Source organism: Pongo pygmaeus, chromosome 13 (assembly GCF_028885625.2).
Source record: "Pongo pygmaeus isolate AG05252 chromosome 13, NHGRI_mPonPyg2-v2.0_pri, whole genome shotgun sequence".
In the NCBI taxonomy this organism is placed as follows: Eukaryota; Metazoa; Chordata; class Mammalia; order Primates; family Hominidae; genus Pongo; species Pongo pygmaeus.
In genome coordinates, this window is record NC_072386.2 from 22,924,702 (window position 1) to 22,939,242 (window position 14,541).

General features: G+C 47.6%; 1 protein-coding gene and 1 pseudogene across 2 annotated transcripts in view; both read left to right on the plus strand.

The window, feature by feature from the left end:
- KIF24 (kinesin family member 24) overlaps positions 1-14,541 on the plus strand; it is an 80,703-nt gene that overhangs the window by 46,160 nt on the left and 20,002 nt on the right. The gene's annotated exons all lie outside the window — the stretch shown is intronic.
- Positions 1,082-1,313, plus strand: LOC129044831 (U2 spliceosomal RNA; annotated as a pseudogene).

The window sequence follows — 14,541 nt, forward strand, 5'->3', positions numbered from 1 at the left end:
AATAAAATTGAATATTTTCTCATATTTTTAACTTGTAATTTGGAGTTCCTCTTTTGGGAATGCCAGTTTGGGTCTTTTCCTCATCTTGGGTTATCTGTCTTTTCCTCATCTTGGGTTATCTGTCTTTTCCTTGTCGAGTTGTATATTCCGGATATGAGTCTTGTTGGTTATTTGTATCAAAAGCATGTTGTCTCATTCTGTGGCTTGTTTTCCCAGTTTCATCATAATGTCTTTTAATGCTTGCTTGTGTCGTCCTCAAGTCAGTTAAATCAGAATCCCTCAGGAGTAGGGCCCAGGTGTGGGTATTATTATTATTTTAAATTAAAAGGTAGTTCATATACCATAACATTCACCTTTTTTAAAGTGTATGATCCACTGGTTTTCTTAATATAATTTTCTTATTGCGATATAATTTACATACCATAATATTCATTCTTTTTTTATTTTTTATTTTTGAGACAGGGTCTCACTCCTATTGCCCAGGCTGGAGTGCAGTGGCGTGACTTCAGCTCTCTGCAGCCTCAACCTCCCTGGGCTCGGGTGATCCTTCCCACCTCAGTCTCCTGAGTAGCTGGGACTACAGGTGTGTGCCACCACACCCGGCTAATTTTTTTGGTATTTTTAGTAGAGATGGGGTTTCGCCATGTTGCGCAGGCTGGTCTCAGTCTCCTGGACTCAGGCAATCCTCTCACCTTGACCTCCCGAAGTGCTGGGATTACAGGCATGAGCCACCATGTCCGGCCATAATATTCTTTTTTTTTTTTTTTTTTTTTTTGAGACAGAGTTTTGCTCTTGTCGCCCACGCTGGAGTGCGATGGCTCAATCTGGGCTCACTGCAACCTCTGCTTCCCAGGTTCATGTGATTCTCCTGCCTCAACCTCCTGAGTGGCTGGGATTACAGGCTCCTGCCACCATGCCTGCCTAATTTTTGTATTTTTAGTAGAGACGGGGTTTCACCATGTTGTCCAAGCTAGTCTCGAATTCCTGACCTCAGGTGATCCACCAGCCTTGGCCTCCCCAAGTGCTGGGATTAGAGGCGTGATGCACTGCGTCCCGCTTAGTTTTTTAAAGCATACAATTCATTGTTTCTCAGTCTTTTGGCTAAGATCAAATGTGGTATCTTTTTTTTTTTTTTTTTAAGACCAATGGTTCAGAATAGAAAATGTAGTGTCTTTTCTCAGCAGTTTAACATGTTCTATTCAAGGACAACCTATTAAATGGATTTTTGGAACAGGGAGATGGAGTAGAGCTTGTTCTGTCCACTCCATGCATTGACTTGGTAGTGCAAGACCTCCAGGAATGGTGCATCCTCCCTGAGGGATTTTTTTTTTAAGTATACAATTCAGTGATTTTTTTAAAGTATATTCGTGAAGTTATGCAACCATTGTCACTATCTAATTCCAGAAAACTTTCATCACCCCAAAATGAAACTCCATTAGCAGTTAACTCCCTATTTCTCTTGCCCCCAGTGCCTGGCAACCACTAATTTCTATCTCTGTGGATTTGCCAATTCTGTCCGTATCGTATAAACAGAATTATACAATATGCAACCTTTTGTCTCTGGCTTCTTTCACTTAGTTTATTTTCAGAGTTCATTCATGTTGCAGCATGTATCAGGACTTCATTCCTTTTTGTGGCTGAATAATATTACATTGTACGGATACCTTATTTTATTTATCCATTCATCAGTTGATAGACATTTGGGTTGTTTCCACTTTTGGTCATTATGAATAATGTTGCTGTGAACATTCATGTACAAAGGTTTTTGTGTGGACAAATGTGTTCCATTTTCTTGGGTGTATGCCTAGGAGTGAAATCGCTGGGCCATACTTTTTTTAGGAAATGCCACACTGTTTTCCAAAGTGACTTTACCATTTTACACTCCCACCAGCAGTATGAGGATGGGTATTATTTTAAAAGCTCCCCAGGTGATTCTAACATGCAGCCATCGCAGTCATTCTTCTAGTGCATCCAACAAGCCTGGCTAGAGTAAAAGCGAGAGGACTAGAAGGATAGGCCAGGCACTTAAGAAGACTTAGCTTAGTATAGCTTCACGGTACACTCCTCCAGGGAGAAGTATCTGAGTCTTCAACCAAGCTTAAGGGACCAGGGAAAGCAGTCAGGTTTGGCATTGTAGAAATGCCTCCAGCAAATGCCAAAGTTCAAGCCTCTCCAGCTGATTCTACTCTTGATCTTTCCTGCCTTCCTTTTCACTGTGTTCTAATAATAATTGCAAATGTTTAATGAGCACTATCTACCAAATGCTTTGTTAGAGGTTTTTACAAATATTACCCCATTTAATCATCACAAAATCAAGGTAAATATTGTAAACTTCTCTAAGAGGTGAAAATACTGAGGTTAAAATCAAGTGATAACCCAGAATCACATAGCTAACAGCTGGCAGAGCAAGATTTCAGCTTGGATTGATCTCACTCTGAAGCCCTTTTCACGATACTATACTACCTATAATGTATAATTAGAAATCAGTTTTTCTTAAGAAATTAAGAGAGGCCAGGCATGGTGGCTCACGCCTGTAATTCCAGCACTTTGGGAGGCCGAGGCTAGAAGGTCATTTGAGGTCAGGAGTTTGAAACCAGCCTGGCCAACATGGTGAAACCCCACCTCTACAAAAATACAAAAATGAGCCGGGTGTGGTGGTGGGCGCCTGTAATCCCAGCTACTTGGGAGGCTGAGGCAGGAGAATTGCTTGAGCCCGGAAGGCAGAGGTTGCAGTGACCAGAGATCGTGCCATTGCACTCCAGCCCAGGCAACAGAGCAAGACTCCATCTCAAAAAAGAAAGAAAAGACACTCACTGAATGAATTAATACATTGATAACAATGTCTTCTGTTATCATTTGCCTAAAATTAGGTGTTTAAAGGACTGTTTAATCTTCAAATAACAGGGTTTGTGGAAAATTTTGTTGTTGCTTTTTCAAAATTAATACTTGGGACTTGGGTGTGTGCAGTGGCATGGTGGCCCATCATTGGTATATATCTTTTTCTAAGTTTCTTTTTCCTGAGACAAATACTGTAGGTAAATTTTGCTTAAGGGATGACACTTCACATTTGCATTATTAGATTCCTGGGTCCTGGGATCCAAAACCTGAGTATAGCGCCCGAGTGTGTCTGTTTTAGAGGGTCGCCTAAGAGCCTCTTTCTAGTGATTGCAAAGGTAGGCACAGAACAGAAGTGTGTGGGACATGCTAAAGGGCTGCCCTGGGGCTGTGACCATTCTCCCCAGAGCTTCCTCCGCTGTGGAGTCCTAAGGAAATTGTTTCTCATACTCTATTCCCTGTGGTCCTCTTGCCCCTACCTCCAGCCAGTCCCACATTTGGCCAGGAGCATCAGGTGAGTCTGGTCCTCAGGATTCCTTTGTCACTGAAGATTAGACCAATTAAAGAGGCAAGAAGCAAACACTCAGAAGAAGACTCTTCATTGCCTTTAGACTGTAAATGCTGGCAGTCTGGTGTTGAGTCAACCCCTGCATCCTGGAAGTGTTTATGGCACTGTTCTATTCTAAAGTATGGTTCCTAAGAAAAGCAGGAAAAAAGTTCCTTGTTAGTCAACATATTATCGCCATTGATACCCTCAGTCTGCAGTACATATGGTATTGGACAAGGAGGAAGCCAGCTGAGATCAAGGTGGAAAGTTTATATAATTTATGGATACCTGACACAGTTATCCTCATAAATAAACATTTATTGACTTGAAACAACAGCACTTGCTAACTCAGGTGTCACATTTCACTCTCAGGTGTCACTGTTCATACTCGCTCAGGTATCACCCATGTGTTTGCTCAAGTGTCATCTTGGAGTGTTACCCTCTCAGATCACCCTCAGGATTACTCAGGCATGGCCTGCCTGCACAACTGGTAGCTTCATTATTCAAATAGGATTGTCCTTCCTCCAGGAAGTTTCTCCTTCCCACTGTATTTGATTTCTTGCCAACACAGGCACCAGAACTTCCTGCCTTTACAGAGGACTCACTGCCTCATCACATTTCCCAGATTCAGAATCAAGATTTTGTCAGACAATTAGTGGGCATGTTTTCAGTTTTAGAGATTCACAGTTTTTTAAAGTCATTCCTATACCCATTTTATATGGTCAGAGGTATTCATTCCTAGGAATTTTGATAAACTTGTTTCATGTTTTATCATTGCCTTGGCTGTAATGGGCAGCCAGTTACAGTGCCATGTATCCTTGAGCATATCCTTTATCTCTCTGAGCCTGAAACATGTAGATAATGATAGATGATTAGGTTGGATGATGGGGAGAAGGAAGTGAGATAACATACATAGAATTTATAGTATGATGCTGGCTCAACTTTCCACATGTATTATTCTTATTAAGTCCCTGAATGATGTTTCCCAGCACCACCACAGTTTTTCGTTTTTTTTTTGTTTGTTTGTTTGTTTTTGAGATAGAGTCTCACTCTGTCACCTAGGCAGGAGTGCAGTGGTGCAATCACGGGTCACTGCAACCTCAACCTCCTGGGCTCAAGCGATCCTCCCACTTCAGCCTTCTGAGTAGCTAGGACCACAGGTGTTCATCACTACACCTGGCTAATTTTTTAAAAAAATTTGTGTAGATGTTGCCCAGATTGGTCTTGAACTTCTGGGCTCAAGTGATCCTCTATCTCAGCTTCCCAAAGTGCTGGGATTACAGGCATGAGCCACCACACCAGGCCCAGTTATCATTACTTCCTGTTGTAGCAGATTCCCATTTTACTATTTACATAATATGTTCTCTCTAGAGAACCTAGATTTAGAAACTTGCCCAACAGAGTTTAGTTAGGGAAGGAGTCTGAGAAGGAGGAGGCAGTGAGAGGAAAAGGGAGCTTAGTAGTTTTAAAGGTGATTGCATTAATTTTGCTCGCCTCCTAGACTTTGCATTTCCCCCAAATAGATTCTCTCTTTCTCTTATCTGCTTCCTTCCTTTTTTTTTTTTTTTTTTTTTTTTTTTTGGTTTGCTCTAGGGAGCCCATGATATTTCATGTTGATTTCTAAAGCTTTATTTTTCCATGAAACTCTGTTTTACATTTATGAAAAAAGGAAATAGTTTAAGTTTTAGAAGTTTACACAAAGATGTAAGTTCTTTAGTATCTTTTCTTTTTGTTTTGTTTTTGAGATGGAATTTTGCTGTCTTGTCCAGGCTGGAGTGCAGTGGCATGATCTTGACTCACCGCAACCTCTGCCTCCCAGGTTCAAGGGATTCTCCTGCCTCAACCTCCTGAGTACCTGGTATTATAGGTGCCCACTACCCATGCCTGGCTAATTTTTGTATTTTTAGTAGAGATGGGGTTTCGCCAGGTTGGCCAGGCTGGTCTCGAACTCCTGACCTCAGGTGATCCATTCACCTCGGCCTCCCAAAGTGCTGGGATTACAGACGTGAGCCACTGTGCCCGGCCAATTTTTGTATTTTTAATAGAGATGGGGTTTCACCGTGTTGGCAAGGCTGGTGTCAAACTCCTGACCTCAGGTGATCCACCCTTCTCAGCCTCCCAGAGTGCTGGGAGTACAGGCGTGAGCGTCTGTGCCCGGCCATAATTCCCATTTTGTAGATAAGAAACTGAGACCCTTAAAAGTTAAGTGACTTGCGGTAGTCTACACAACCACATGGTAGAGCTGGCATGTGAACTCTGGCAACCTGACTCCAGATTTCACCATTTTAACTGCTATACTTCGGTTGTATATGTCATTTACAAAAGTGTGATGATATTCACAGACTGCCTCATTTTTACTCTTCATAGCTCAGGTGCATTATTATATAGTTTCTGGAAGGCATGACTATAGCAAGCTGTTATTGGAAAAAATTGGCCCAAGGACCAGAAACTCCTCATGCCTTCTCTAAAACATATTTAACCAGGAAAGGGCATCTCAACATGTTAGGTCTCTGAGATGCACTTAGAGATACCCAGTACATTATGGTGTACAAGATGCAGTGAAAACCCAAGTTCAAAAGTCTGTAACACAATCTCAGAAGCCAATCTTTTTTGACACTCTTGAGGAAGAACCACAGGGCCACCCTTTGCATTTCCTGTTCAGATCCACATTTCCTTGCGAAGTATGGTCTTGAGGCCTCTCTGAGCTCTCACTAGGTCTCAGTGGACTAGCATCATTAGTAACATCATTACTCACATGTAGAAGAGGATATCTGGCTTCTATTCCTGGCCTGACCACATTCTACCTATGTGACCTTGTGTAAGTAGCTTCTCTGTGTTCCTTATTAGTCAGACATATTGCTTTTACAAATGGAAAGGTTTAAGACCTCCGTTGTCTTTTCATGGGATTTGTAAATGACAAAAAAAAAGAGCTGTAAGAAATCTAAAACTCTGAAAGGAAATATACCAGAGTTTTATAATCACTGGGATTATGAGAGATATATATTCTCTTCTTTATCCTTTTCCTATATTTTCCAAGTTTTCCACAGTAAGTTTGTCCTTTCTAATGAAGAAAAAAAAAAGTTTGAAAAAGGAACAATACCAATCTATGATGATCCATCAGCATTGCATCCCAGCCTGTGTAAACATGAAGTGAAAGGGACAGGGAGAAGCCAGGGCCAGAAAGTGCATTTAAACCAGATGGTTCAGTCACAGCGCTGGCCTTAAGTGTCTTACCCAGCATCTGAGCTTAGTTAGCAGTGCTTTTTTCTCAGCACTTGCCATATCCAGTATAAGAGATTACCACTGTAACTCTTACGATTTCATTAGCATAAAGGTGGTAGCCATATAGTTGATGAACTAGCTTTATAAATTAGCGGATTCTTCTCTTTACAAAAGGATTCATCATGTTGTCTGTTTAAATTTTTAGCAAACTTTTTACAAAATGGGTGTATTTAAGTATGATTCTGAATTTTGATTTTACATCTCACATACAGATAATCTTTAGAAACATACTATTGCTTAGATCATGGAAAAAATATTTTTAGTTAATTAAATTTCTTTTTTTTTTTTTTTTTTTTTTTTTTTTTTTTTAATTTATGAAGTATTTATTGATGATTCTTGGGTGTTTCTCGGAGAGGGGGATATGGCAGGGTCATAGGATAATAGTGGAGAGAAGGTCAGGAGATAAACACATGAACAAAGGTCTCTGGTTTTCCTAGGCAGAGGTCCCTGCGGCCTTCTGCAGTGTTTGTGCCCCTGGGTACTTGAGATTAGGGAGTGGTGATGACTCTTAAAGAGCATGCTGCCTTCAAGCATCTGTTTAACAAAGCACATCTTGCACCGCCCTTAATCCATTTAACCCTGAGTTGACACAGCATATGTTTCAGAGAGCATGGGGCTGGGGGAAAGGCCATAGATCAGCAGCATCCCAAGGCAGAAGAATTTCTCCTAGTCAGAACAAAATGGAGTCTCCTATGCCCACCTCTTTCTACACAGACACAGCAACAATCTGATCTCTCCTTCCTTTCCCCACACTTCCCCCCTCTTCTTTTCAACAAAACCGCCATCGTCCTCATGGCCCGCTCCCGATGGTCGCTGTCTCTTCGGAGCTGTTGGGTACACCTCCCAGACAGGGCGGCCGGGCAGAGGCGCTCCTCGCTTCCCAGACGGGCCCGCCCGGGCAGAGGCGCTCGTCGCTTCCCAGACGGGGCCGCCCGGGCAGAGGCGCTCCTCGCTTCCCAGACGGGGCCGCCCGAGCAGAGGCGCTCCTCACCTCCTCCCAGACCGGGTGACAGCCGGGCAGAGGTGCTCCTCACCTCCCAGACGGGGCGGCCGGGCAGAGGCGCTCCTCACTTCCCAGACTGGGCTGCCGGGCAGAGGCGCTCCTCACCTCCCAGACAGGGCTGCCGGGCAGAGGCGCTCCTCACTTCCCAGACTGGGCTGCCGGGCAGAGGCGCTCCTCACTTCCCAGACTGGGCGGCCAGGCAGAGGAGCTCCTCACCTCCCAGACGGGGCGGCCGGGCAGAGGTGCTCCTCACTTCCCATATGGGGTGGCGGCCGGGCAGAGGCGCTCCTCATTTCCCAGATGGGGCAGCCGGGCAGAGGCGCTCCTCACTTCCTCCCAGACGGGGTGGCGGCCAGGCAGAGGCACTCCTCACCTCCCAGACGGGGTGGCCGGGCAGAGGTGCTCCTCATCTCCCAGATGGGGCAGCCGGGCATAGGTGCTCCTCACTTCCTCCCAGACGGGGTGGCAGCCGGGCAGAGGCACTTCTCACCTCCCAGACGGGGCGGCCGGGCAGAGGCACTCCTCACTTCCCAGACGGGGTGGCTGGACAGAGGCGCTCCTCACTTCCCAGATGGGGTGGCCAGGCAGAGGCACTCCTCACCTCCCAGACGGGGCGGCCGGGCAGAGGCGCTCCTCACTTCCCATACGGGGTGGCAGCCGGGCAGAGGCACTCCTCACTTCCTCCCAGACGGGGTGGCGGCCGGGCAGAGGCGATCCTCACTTCCCAGACGGGGCGGCCGGGCAGAGGTGCTCCTCACTTCCTCCCAGACGGGGTGGCGGCCGGGCAGAGGCGCTCCTCACCTCCCAGACGGGGCGGCCGGGCAGAGGTGCTCCTCACTTCCTCCCAGACGGGGTGGCGGCCGGGCAGAGGTGCTCCTCACCTCCCAGACGGGGCGGCCGGGCAGAGGTGCTCCTCACTTCCTCCCAGACGGGGTGGCGGCCGGGCAGAGGCGCTCCTCACCTCCCAGACGGGGTGGCCGGGCAGAGGCGCTCCTCCCTTCCCAGACGGAGTGGCCAGGCAGAGGCGCTCCTCACCTCCCAGAGTGGGCGGCCAGGCAGAGGCGCTCCTCACTTCCCAGAGTGGGCGGCCGGGCAGAGGCGCTCCTCACTTCCCATACGGGGTGGCAGCCGGTTAGAGGCGCTCCTCACTTCCCAGATGGGGCAGCTGGGCAGAGGTGCTCCTCACTTCCTCCCAGACGGGGTGGCGGCCAGGCAGAGGCGCTCCTCACCTCCCAGAAGGGGCGGCTGGGCAGAGGCGCTCCTCACCTCCCAGAAGGGGCGGCTGGGCAGAGGCGCTCCTCACTTCCCATATGGGGTGGCAGCCGGGCAGAGGCCCTCCTCACTTCCCAGACGGGGTGGCGGCCAGGCAGAGGCGCTCCTCGCTTCCCAGACGGGGTGGCGGCGAGGCAGAGGCGCTCCTCACTTCCCATATGGGGTGGCGGCCGGGCAGAGGCCCTCCTCACTTCCCAGACGGGGTGGCGGCGAGGCAGAGGCGCTCCTCACTTCCCAGATGGGGCAACCGGGCAGAGGCGCTCCTCACTTCCTCCCAGACGGGGTGGCGGCCAGGCAGAGGCGCTCCTCACCTCCCAGATGGGGCGGCCAGGCAGAGGTGCTCCTCATCTCCCAGACGGGGCAGCCAGGCAGAGGCGCTCCTCACTTCCTCCCAGACGGGGTGGCAGCCGGGCAGAGGCGCTCCTCACATCCCAGACGATGGGCGGCCGGGCAGAGGCGCTCCTCACTTCCCAGATAGGGCGGCCGGGCAGAGGGGCTCCTCACATCCCAGACGATGGGCGGCCAGGCAGAGATGCTCCTCACTTCCTAGACGGGGTGGCGGCGGGGCAGAGGCTGTAATCTTAGCACTTTAAGAGGCCAAGGCAGGAGGCTGGTAGGTGGAGGTTGCAGCGAGCCGAGATCACACCACTGCACTCCAGCCTGAGCACCATTGAGCACTGAGTTAGCGAGACTCCGTCTGCAATCCCAGCACCTCGGGAGGCCAAGGCAGGCAGATCACTCGAGGCCAGGAGCTGGAGACCAGCCCGGTCAACACGGCGAAACCCCGTCTCCACCAAAAATACAAAAACCATTCAGGCGTGGCGGCGCGCGCCTGCAATCCCAGGCACTCGGCAGGCCGAGGCAGGAGAGTCACAGGAGCCCGAGGCAGGGAGGTTGCAGCAAGCCGAGATCATGGCAGTACAGTCCAGCTTCGATAATAGTGGGAGACCGAAAAAAGAAGGAGAGGGAGACCAAAGAAAGGGGAGAGGGAGAGGGAGAGGGAGAGGGAGAGGGAGAGGGAGAGGGAGAGGGAGAGGGAGAGGGAGAGGGAGAGGGAGGGAGAGGGAGAGGGAGAGGGAGAGGGAGAGGGAGAGGGAGAGGGAGAGGGAGAGGGAGAGGGAGAGGGAGAGGGAGAGGGAGAGGGAGAGGGAGAGGGAGAGGGAGAGGGAGAGGGAGAGGGAGAGGGAGAGGGAGAGGGAGAGGGAGAGGGAGAGGGAGAGGGAGAGGGAGAGGGAGAGGGAGAGGGAGAGGGAGAGGGAGAGGGAGAGGGAGAGGGAGAGGGAGAGGGAGAGGGAAGGTGCAATTCTTATAACAGGTTATGGGCATACAGCGCTTTACAGCGTAGCAGCACTTTCATGGACACCATTTGTTTAGAGCACTGAATAGGGCAGACTTTAGGGTTAAACAGTCAGTTTCAATGCCAGGACCACTGCACGCTCCTCTGTGAATTCATAGCCGTGATCCTCCTCCTACATCCCATGCTCCCATCTGTACCTTGGATCATCTCAGCAAGGACTCAGTGGGATACCCATTCATTCATTGCTCCACCAGTGATTTTGAGCCTCTCTGACGAGCCAGGCACTGCTCTAAATATGGTGAACAAATGATGCCAAAAGCTTTCTCTTCATGAAACTTTTTTTCTAGAGGGGGAGATGGATAATCGAGATAATAAATAAGCATGCTGGGTTGTATGTTACATAGTGATGAAAACCATGAACAAAACCGAACAGGTACGTGGGGCCCCAGTGCTTGGCACCTAGGAGGCACTCAATCCACATTCCCCAGCGCTGTTCCCGTCTCACCGCGGCCCTGCGAGGCAGACAGGCTGATAGCCAGCATCTTACAAGTATGCAGTGTGAGGCTTAGAGAGGTCATACAGATAATCTTTAGAAACATACTATTGCTTAGATCATGGAAAAAATATTTTTAGTTAATTAAATTTCTAAAAAGCAACCACTACTACCTGTTAAGATCTTTTATGTCTTATTGTTGAAGTTTGGCTCTGTCAACTTTTGGATTCTTAATTTAGAAACTGTGACTATGTTCAATATGATATAAATTAAAATGGTGAGAGATTGAGAAAAAATGAAATAGGACTTTCTTATTCTTTTTTTTTTTTTTTTTTTTTTTTTTTTGAGATGCAGTTTCACTCTTGTCCCGCAGGCTGGAGTGCAATGGCACAATCTCGGCTCACTGCAACCTCCGCCTCTGGGTTCAAGCAGTTCTACTGCCTCAGCCTCCCGAGTAGCTGGGATTACAGGCGTGCACTACAACACCCGGGTAATTTTTGTATTTTTAGTAGAGACGGGGTTTCACCCTGTTGGCCAGGCTGATCTCAAACTCCTGACCTCAAGTGATCTGCCTGCCTCAGCCTCCCAAAGTGCTAGGATTACAGGTGTGACCCACCACACTCGGCTCTTACTCTTTTTTGAGACGGAGTCTCGCTGTGTCGCCCAGGCTGGAGTGCAATGGTGCGATCTCAGCTCACTGCAACCTCCGCCTCCTGGGTTCAAGCAATTCTCCTGCCTCAGCCTCCCAAGTAGCTGGGACTATAGGCGTGCATCACCATGCCCAGCTAGTTTTTTGTATTTTTAGTGGAAATGGGGTTTCACCATGTTAGCCAGGACGGTCTCGATCTCCTGACCTCGTGATCCACCCGCCTCAGCCTCCCAAAGTGCTGGGATTACAGGTGTGAGCCACCGTGCCTGGCCCAGTTATTCTTTTTTTAATTTGTAGAAATGAGGTCTTGCTATGTTGCCCAGGCTGGTCTCAAACTCTTGGGCCCAAGCGATCCCTACCTCAGCCTCCCAAAGTTCTGGGATTATAGGCATAAGCCACCAGGCCTGGCCTCAAATAATATTGTTGTTGTTGTTGTTGTTGTTGTTTTTGAGACAGAGTCTTGCTTTGTTGCCTAGGCTGGAGTGCAGCGGTGCGATATCAGTTCACTACAACTCCACCTCCCGGGTTCAAGCAATTCTCGTGCCTCAGCCTCCTGAGTAGCTGGGACTACAAGTGTGCGTCACCACACCTGGCTAATTTTTGTATTTTTAGTAGAGATGGGGTTTCACCGTGTTGGCCAGGCTGGTATCAAAGGCCTGCACTAAAGTGATCCACCTGCCTTAGCCTCCCAAAGTGCTGGGATTACAGGTGTAAGCCACCATGCCCAGCCAATAAAATATTGTTGACTATAATCACCCTGTTATATTGTCAAATAGTAGGTCTTATTCATTATTTCTTTGTGTACCTATTAACCACCCCCACATCCCCACTACCCTTCCCAGCCTCTGTGGTAACCATCCTTCTAGTATCTATGTCCATGGGTTCAATTGCTTTGATTTTTAGATCACACACACATAAGTGAGAACATGTGATGTTTGTCTTTCTGTGCCTGGCTTATTTCACTTAACATAATGATCTCCGGTTCCATCCATGTTGTTGCAAATGACAGGATCTCATTCTTTTTCATGGCTGAATGGGTACTCCATTGTGTACGAGCACCACATTTTCTTTATCCATTCATCTCTTGAACACTTAGGTTGCTTCCAAATCTTGGCTATTGTGAACAGGGCTGCAACAAACATGAGAGTGCAGATCTTGTTTATGTTTTATTTCCTGGGACATATCCTTAACTTACAACTCCAAAACAAACAAACAAACAAAAAACCTAAAACTTACAACCTTTTATTTTATTTAATTTATTTTTCCCCCTGAACTTGATAGTAGGTGATTATTTTTTAAGAGATGGGATTTTTGTCCCCTAGGCGGGAGTGCAGCTTACTGCCTCAGCCTGCTGTCCGGGACTACAGGTGTGCACCACTGCACCTAGCTAATTTTTTTAGAGTTGGGGGGGGTCTCACTATTTGCCCAGGCTGGTCTTGAACTCCTGGGCTCAAGTGATCCTCCTGCCTCAGCCTCCCAAAGCATTGGGATTACAGGCATGAGCCACCATGCCCAGCCTAAATCTTACTACCTTTTAAATACAATTTTTACTTTATCATATTTTAAATTTCCAAGTGCTTTGTCTATTCCCTCTTTTGGTTTGGTGTTTTCATGCTAGTGGCTTTGGCTTTCTATTCACGTTTAAGTATGAGGCACTAAAAAAATAACAGTCACAAAGTTTGTGTGTCGGAGGTGTGCTTGCTGATCATTAAGCTTCACTATAGGTTGAAAGTTAATTGGCTTTGCCGGGGAAGTCCCCAAAATGTAAACATGTGAAGGGCTTGGGAGTGAGGGTTTCTCCAGAGAATTCTGGCTGAGGACTGATGTTGGGGAACGCTGGTGTGTTGCTTTTACTTAATCCTTGTTTAAGTTCTTTGACTTCACTCTGCCCCACACGGTGCCTGGTGCTTAGTCCTCTGTGGTCTCTGGTTCCCATTTTCTGGAGACTATACCTTCTGCCTCCTGCACAGGGTGGGGATGAATGGGGACTGTTTCACTAAGGGCTTTACTGCTCTGATCACTGACAGTGTGTATCTTTGCCTTATCCCAACAGTACCTGGTGCTTCCAGAGTCTGAGCCCCTCTTAGGGGTCCTAATGGGCTGATAGACTGACTCCCACCTTTCCTACTTACTTACTTAGTTTATAACTTCATTGCTGGCAATTACCATCCCTTCATTATCTTTCCACATTCTAAAATTTCATTGAAATATATCACACCTGTAATCCCAGCATTTTGGGAGGCCGAGGTGGGAAGATTGCTTGAGCCCAGGACTTCAAAATCAGCCTGGGCAGCATAGCAAGACCCCATCTCTGTTTTTTTATTAGAAAAAAAAAGAAAAAATACATTGTCCACTGCTACCCCCTTTTCTTTTACTGGCTTTAAAAGTGAATACAGTTTTAAATCTTTATTTTTAAATTTTTATTTATTTATTTTTTTGAGACAGGGTCTTGCTCTGTAATCACGGCTCACTGCAGCCTCAACCTCCTGGGCTCAAATGATCCTCCTGCCTCAGCCTTCTGAGAAGCTGGGATTACAGGTGTGAGCCACCATGCCCGGCCCAAATAATGTTTTTAAAGTTCTTTGTGGCTGGGTGTGGTGGCTCATGCCCGTAATCCTACCACTTTGAGGGACTGAGGAGAGAGGACTGCTTGAGCTCAGGAGTTCAAGACCAGCCTGGGCAACATAGTAAGACCATGTCTCTACAAAAAATTTTAAAAATTAGCCAGGTGTGGCGGTGCACACCTATAATCCCAGCTACTCAGGAGGCTGAGCCGGGAGTACCTGTCAAACCCAGGAAGTCATGGCTGCAGTGAGCTATGATCATACCACTGCTCTCCAGCCTGGGTAACAGAGTAAGCCCCTATTTCAAAAAAAATTTGTTTTGCCTTTTTTATTCTCAGTAACTAACACTCATACCCCTGTCCAAAATAAGGGCAGCATGTTCTTAAATGGCTGTGTTTTCAGTGGCTGCAGGCCAATCCTGACGCTTCACCTCCCCTGCCCCGTTCCATGATGGCCGGAAGGACTCCTGTTAGTCTTTACTCCCAGTCTAGGGTGAGTGAGGATTAGTCTCAAGGGAAATCATGGGCTCATGGTAATTACAGTAACTCATCACTTCCATATTTCTACATCGGGCCTGGCCTCCTTTATGACTGCCTCCT